General features: G+C 35.4%; 1 pseudogene across 1 annotated transcript; it reads right to left on the reverse strand.

The window, feature by feature from the left end:
- Nucleotides 1–5845: 5845 nt before the first annotated feature.
- Nucleotides 5846–6782, reverse strand: LOC309867743 (olfactory receptor 4L1-like; annotated as a pseudogene). The gene has a single exon. The product of its transcript is annotated as an olfactory receptor 4L1-like (transcript).
- Between the last annotated feature and the right edge of the window lie 532 nt (nt 6783–7314).

Consider the following 7314-nt stretch of genomic DNA (forward strand, 5'->3'; position numbering starts at 1 on the left):
GTGGCTTGCTCCCCCTTTTATTTATCTTCAGATATCAGTTGCTGTTCCCACTTCGCTTTACCTGCCCACTGGCATCTTCTGCCCCTGTAGAGATCCAGATGTGTATAATTCTGATCTCAGGCTGATTTCATGGATGATCGCAGTTCTTTGGTAGGTAATCAGCTCACTTTGAGGTACAGGCTTAAAAGACTCCTCCTCCTACTTCCCCACCATCTTGTACCCCCCCAACCTGTTTTTAATTCCCTTTATGATATGAGAAATATCTTACAGATAGTAAGATGAACTTACCTTAAATCTATAGATTGAAGTTTTTTTCCTATGCATGCATTTATGAAACCACTTCACTTACAAAATCACAAAACATTTATCACACAAAAATTTCCCTTGGGCCCCTTTGCAGTAAGTATTCACTATCAGAGCTAATGACTGTTCTCATCTCCAGGACTACATACCAGTGTTGCTTATTTTTAAATTTTGCTTAAATAAAATCTCACTATATGTTTTGTTTTGGTTGTCTTCTGACTAATGTTTTAGAGGTGGATATATATAGCTGCATATACTAGTTTAAAAAATGTTTTAAAATTTTATTACTGAGTAGTATTCTACTGTGAATGTACTCTAATCTTATCTATATGTCTCTTCAGATGACCTAAATTAACATAACTGGTACTGGAAGTGATCTGAGAAATTAGGTGATAAATGGGGATTGTGGTTGTTTTATTCACTCACTACCTGGTATGGGAATAGGACTCCTTTACAAGTGGTAGATGGAACAGACAAGTCCTACCATAATATAAATGACTGATTGCTTAAGACTTCAGTGGTGGTGGGGTGCCTGGCTGGCTTAGTCAGTGAAGCATGCAACTCTTGATCACTTGATCTCAGGGTCATGAGTTCAAGCTTCACGTTGGAAGTAGAGCCTTAATTTAAAAAAAAAAAAAAAGACAAAAACCCTAAATATTTCAGTGGCGGTGACCTGAGAAAACATCTTGTGGAAAAGCAATGTTAGTGCCAGTGAATGATCCAGTCATTTGGAATCTAAGGTGAGAAACATTTCTGTGAATAGTGGAGTTATTTGCTTATTGCTAAGTTGTATCGGTGCTTTGGAATAAGAAGTGGAAGGCCATAACAAGTGGTTATAATTTAAAGATAGGGACTTAAGGAACTCTTATAGTTTACAAAGACAACCTTATCTCTTGTACTAGAAGTACCATAGACAGTGTGTTGCTGGTGTTTTAACTCTCAGAGAGTTAACAGCTCCAATAAAATATAAACAGTTAGGCAAAGCATGTGTGTTATGGTAAGGTTAAGGCACTGGAAGGAAAAATCTAGGACCCTAAAATCTGGGATACGTACATCTATATAAATGCCCCTGAATACATTGGCTCTGCAAAGTCCTGCAAATTTTTCCCTCCCCAGGAATAAGCAGGCAGCTTCTTGGTAGTGGTTTTTGTTTTCTCAGTCTGTGCTGAGCTTGGTTGGAGTAAGGAATAGGGTAAGTTCTAGAATTTCTTAGACCAAGCTGTGTCTACATTCTCTCCTAGCTGCTTAGACTATGTGAGAAGCATCAGAGCTTCAGTATTGGTGAAAAAGAAACTAGTTCTTTGAAAAGCTGGAGAGAAGCTATGGTGTTAGATGCATGGATTAATTCTTATACTCCTCAGGGAGAAGGTGAGAGCTGGGATTTTTTAATGTACCCACTCTGTGCTGAGAAGTGAGGAAGCTCAGTGGTATCTACTAGCCCAAGCTACTGCCTCTGTTCTCCCTCAAACAGCTAGAAGGTGCCAAACATGTCAGAGCTCCAAAACTGACAAGATAGAATCTAGTCATGAGGAAGCCCTTCTGAAAAGCTGGGATACTGGACATGTGAACAAATTCCTTTTTTCCCCTTGGTGAAGTTGGGAGTTAGGGAGTCTCTTCCTGTTCATATGATACTGTGACAGGGGCAGGGTCTCTGGTGAAAGGGTGTCCCTAATCTTAAATGCTTCAGTGAGCCCTGTTTTGCATTCTTGTGGGGTGCAGGAGACTTTCAATTAGTTTTTGATTGTTCTCAAAAGGAATTTTTGCATGGATTGTGGATGAATTGATGTGCTTGTGGGGGTAAGGAGGGATTTCCTATTCTTCCACGTTGCTGATGTAGCTCTAGCATTAAGTATTGATGCATGCTGCCATGTGGTTGAGTCTTGAAAACATTAGGCTAAAGGAAAGAAGCCAGTCATGAAAGACTGCATCCTTGTCCCCCTCCCCCCACACCTAGGTAACCATTAATCTACTTTGTACCTCTAGAGATTTGCTTATTGTGGACACTTTATACAAATGGACTCATGCAATTTGTGATCTTTTGTGCCTCCTTTCTTGTACATTACCTAATTTTTTCAAGAGAGTCATGCATGTTATAGTATCTGTTGGTACTTGATTCCTTTTTATTGCCAAATAATATTCCATTGTATAGATATCCCCGCCTTTGGTTTATCCATTCATCAATTAATGAATCCTATTGTCTTTTTAAAAAATTTTTTACTTTTGGGAATAAAGCTGCTTTAACCATTCATATTCATTCAGTCTTTCGTATGGGCATGGGTTTTCATTTCTGTTGTGTACATATTTGTAGTGAAATTGTTAGGTCACATGGTAACTCTATGTTTAACATTTTGAGGAACCTCTAGAATTTTCTCAGAAATGGTTGCATCATTTTATATTCTGCCAACAATGTATGAGGGTTCCAGCTGCTCTGTGTACTTGTCCTTTTTGATTATAGCCATCCTAGTGGATATGAAGTGGTATCTTCTGTGATTTTCATTTGTATACCTCTAAGTGACTAATGATATTGGACATATTTTCATGTGCTTATTGTCTGTTTGTATATCTTCTGTGAAGACTTTTTTTACTTATTTCCTTTTCCCATTTTTAAAATTATTTGTCTTTCAATTTTAGAAATGTGTTCTTTATGTATTCTGGACCCATGTCTCTTAATCAGGTTCATGACTTACAAGTATTTTTTCCCCATTCAAGCATTGTCTTTTTACTTTCTCTGAACTGTCATATTTGCTGGGATGTATTTGTTTGTCTTATAATTTTTGATTGTGAGATTTTTGTAAAACCTTTTTGTGAAAGTTCAGTGTAGCCTGTTTTCAAAGAAACTTTTTTTTTTTCCAGTCTGTATTTGTTTAATTTTGCCGAAGGCCTGAGCCTACACCCTTAAGTAGCAAGTTAAAAAAAAAAAAAATTCTCATACTGATGTTTGGGAATATACAAAGAATATGATGATAAGCCTAGCCTTCATGAAAGACCCATTTATTTTCATCTACATCCAGAACCAAGTTTGGTTAACATTTTTTTCCTGTCTGTCTGTTTCTGCTAGCCAGACAGTCTTCTAATATTCTCTCTATCTCTCTCTCTTTTTTTTTTTCCTTCAGAAAATACATGCACACCGAGTGACCTCCAGTCACTCTCTATCCCTGTTAGGACCCAAAGCCCAATCCCCAGTACTCTCCCAAATTTGTACCATCTCTAGGCAACAGTATTCTGTAGGTGTTCTCAGAGTGGGCAATGGTTCAATGCTGGCTTACCCTCCAGGAATGGAGCTGAAGCTTCATACAACACTGCAGATGTGATTTGTTTACATTCTTTTAAAATACGTAATTAATTTTAAAGGTTATTTTAGATGATTCTAGCAGTTTTAGGTGCTTGGTTAGCAGAATGGTTTAGGATTTTGAGTGTCCTATACTGACAGACACAAAAATCTTATGTAATATTTTATCAGTTGGAGTGTAATCCCATCCACCACTGGATGCACATTTTACCTTATAAATGGTTATCATTTATTTAATATAGGGTGTGCTATTATGTAAGACTAACATTTTATATTTACTGTGTAGAGATAGAGTTGAATATAATCTTCATAGCAAATATTCTCAACTTGCCTTCTGTATTTTCTTCCATTTGCCTAAAATTTTTAATTTCTTCCATGTTCCTTTTCTTTAATAACAAGGCTCTAATCCATATAATTCAATTACTAAATATGTAATATCTACTTTTATGTACTCTAATTTTTTAACAGATATCTCACAGTAGAATTGCATGTATTTCTTAGTTTTAGGTCAAATTAAATAATATTCTGCTAGAATATAGTTATTTCATCTTTTCTTCCTTCATTCAGTAAATATGTATGAACTTCTGGGTGCCAATATGTATGCTAGATATTGGAGATACATAAAATCTATTGCAAAAGACAAAGCTGACATTAACCTATAAATATGCAAATAATTATTGCCATTTTTTATGCAAAGGATGTAAATTACAGAATCTATAAACAAGTAAAATAAGAAATCTAAACTGGCCAAGAACATATAGGAAAGGTGTTCTAAAATAAAATATTGGATGTGGGTTCTGTACTATAAGAGGAAGTTTGCTGGGTGAAGAAGCAATGGAAGATTATTCTAGGTGAAATATAAACTGAAGGGGAAGAAATCAGAGAAGGAGACAAACCATGAGAGGCTCTTGACTCTGGGAAGCAAACTGAGGGTTTCAGAAGGGAGAGGGTAGAGGGATGGGGTAGCCAGGTGATGGGTATTAAGGAGGGTTATATGTTGTGATGAGCACTGGGTGTTACACACAACTAATAAGTCATTGAACTCCACATCAAAATCTAATGATGTACTATATGTTGGCTAACTGAAGATAATAAAAAAGTAAATGGAAGGCACGTATACGGTAAAAAAAAATAATGAACTCTACAGTCTATTTAAAAAAAGAAAAGAGAGTCAGTATAAATCTGACATTTTGAAAAAGTAAATTAGAGATGAATTCCAGAAGCAGGTTGGCTTTTGAAAGCCCATTAAGGATATGAACCTTCTTCTCAATGCGAGAAAATAGTTTTAGTCATGGAAGAAACATTGAGAATTGCATTTTAACTTCATCACTCTGGATGCTTGTGGAGAATCATTGAATGGAGGAAATAACGTATACGATGGTTTAAAATCAATTAGAAAACTGTTGCCTAGAGAAGACAGGAAATGTTGGTGTCCTGAATTGGGAGAGAGTACTTAAGATTACCATCAATGAGTATGGGATTCCCAATTTACCATGCACTGCCCCCTCTTCAACACTCACAATCAAATCAGATTTAACTGATAATTAAAATAAGGATTACAAGATTATCAGAGGCAAATTTAAGTGCGGTTTTATATAAAGCTCTTGGAAAGAATAAATTACATGATATAGTACCTAAAACCAAGAAATATGCTTCTGCTTTTAGTTATTGAGGTTTGAAAGGCAACTGTGCATCCTTACAATATTTCTTGGAGCACTTGGTTTCAAGGCTGCTTTTTGTAGTTTGGCTGAAACTGTCCTGTATATTATTATCTTTATTTTATATTCACTCTACTATGAAACTTTATTATTATTTTTTGTCTCATTGGATCAAGAGATTAGAATGATATCTTTCCCACTGTTGATATTATTTAACTCAAGATTTATATTGCTAACTCATGTATAGATAGTATAATTTTATGAATGTTGTTAACAATCCACATCTGTTAAAATAACTTCTATTAGTATTCACCATATTTTTAATATTTATTTATTCACTAATAAATATATTTTGAATATCTATAGAAAAGTGCTCAATGATTTCAAATGTATATTTTCCTGTAGGTCACTCATTATGATTATGAGCTTTAGCAGTAGTAAATATGAATTAAAATATTTTATGATGTTCTGCACAGGTGTGGTTCTGGACTAGTCACTCTAACATAAGAAAAGTGAAACCATGTATTATATACAATCTATTCAGCTTCTGTTAGCACAGTATTTGAAAGTTGTGTTAATTATATGGTGCTCAAATCTAGAAGTTCTGTATAGAGATAACATGTTGGAACTGTAATTTTCTCATGGCCCCTTGCATTTTCTGATTTCTCAGAGTGTAAATAATAGAATCAGTAAGGGTGTGATAACAGTTAAAATACAGCAAGGACTTTATTGCCAGAAAAACTGTTGAATGGCCAGGCATAGATAAAGATACAAGGTCCAAATAACAGAGTGACCACAATGATGTGTGCAGACAGTGTGGACAGAGCCTTGGAGAGCCCTCCAGATGATCTTTGTTGTACAGTGATCAGGATGACAGTGTAGGAGACAAGGAGGAGGATGAAACAGATGAATGAGAGCAGCCCACTGTTAGCAATAACAAAGAATTCCAGTGTGTATGTGTCCGTACAAGCAAGCTTAATCACAAGGGGAAGGTCACAAAATATATTGTCTATGACATTGGGGCCATAGAAAGGCAAGTTTACTGTTAATACTATCTGGCTCATGGTGTGTACAAACCCAATTGTCCATGAAAGTATCACAAATCCACTCAGCAACCTCTGGCTCATGATTGTCCTGCAGTGCAGGGGTTTGCATATGGTTACATATCTGTCAAAGGCCATGGCTATCAAAAGAGTCATCTAGGCACCCCCAAAGAAGTGCATAAATAACATCTGGGTCATGCAGCCCCATATGGAGATGGTCTTGTGTTCATTGAGTAAGTCTGTGATCATGTTGGGTGTGGTGACAGTGGAGAGACACATATCCAGAAAAGAGAGGTTTCCAAGGAGGAAGTACATGGGAGAATGAAGAGTGGAACTAAATGTCACTGTGACCATAATGAGAATATTTCCCAACACAGTGGCACTGTAGATTAAGGAGAATGTTACAAAGAAGAGAATCTGAAGCTCCCATCCTGCAGAAAATCCTAGTAAAATAAACTCAGTCATTACAGATCCATTTTTAGGATACATTTCTTTGATTGAGAAAGGCTGCAGTAGTTCTTTTATAGAAAGAGAATAAATAAAAATAAAGCCACAAATAGCACTGATGATTTCCTATTTCTATTTGATGAATAATAGTTGACCTTATGAAAATATATAATATTAAACATATCAGCATCACTGTCTATAATTTGAAATTAGTTTATTCATCACATCACTTTGAAACAATATAGCTATACAGCAATTGAAAAGCATTTGAAGGAATAGAAATTTTATTTTCTATTTTTTTATTCTGGTAAATGACCCTCTTATCAATTGATCTTGATTGTTACTAATTTGCTCACATGGAAAAATTAGATAAGTAGTTATATTAGTATTAATTTTGCCTCTTGAGATTATCATACAACAATATCTAAGAAATATGCAATTTGAAAGATAAGGAAATTGTATTGTTGTGTATCAGTGAGGTAAGCTCATTAAGCTCATTCCATGTTTCTAAAATGAAGAAAGAAATATAAACACACACACACACACACACACACAACATAGGGCTAATTTGTAT

Source organism: Mustela nivalis (assembly GCF_964662115.1).
Source record: "Mustela nivalis genome assembly, chromosome: 6".
In the NCBI taxonomy this organism is placed as follows: domain Eukaryota; kingdom Metazoa; phylum Chordata; class Mammalia; order Carnivora; family Mustelidae; genus Mustela; species Mustela nivalis.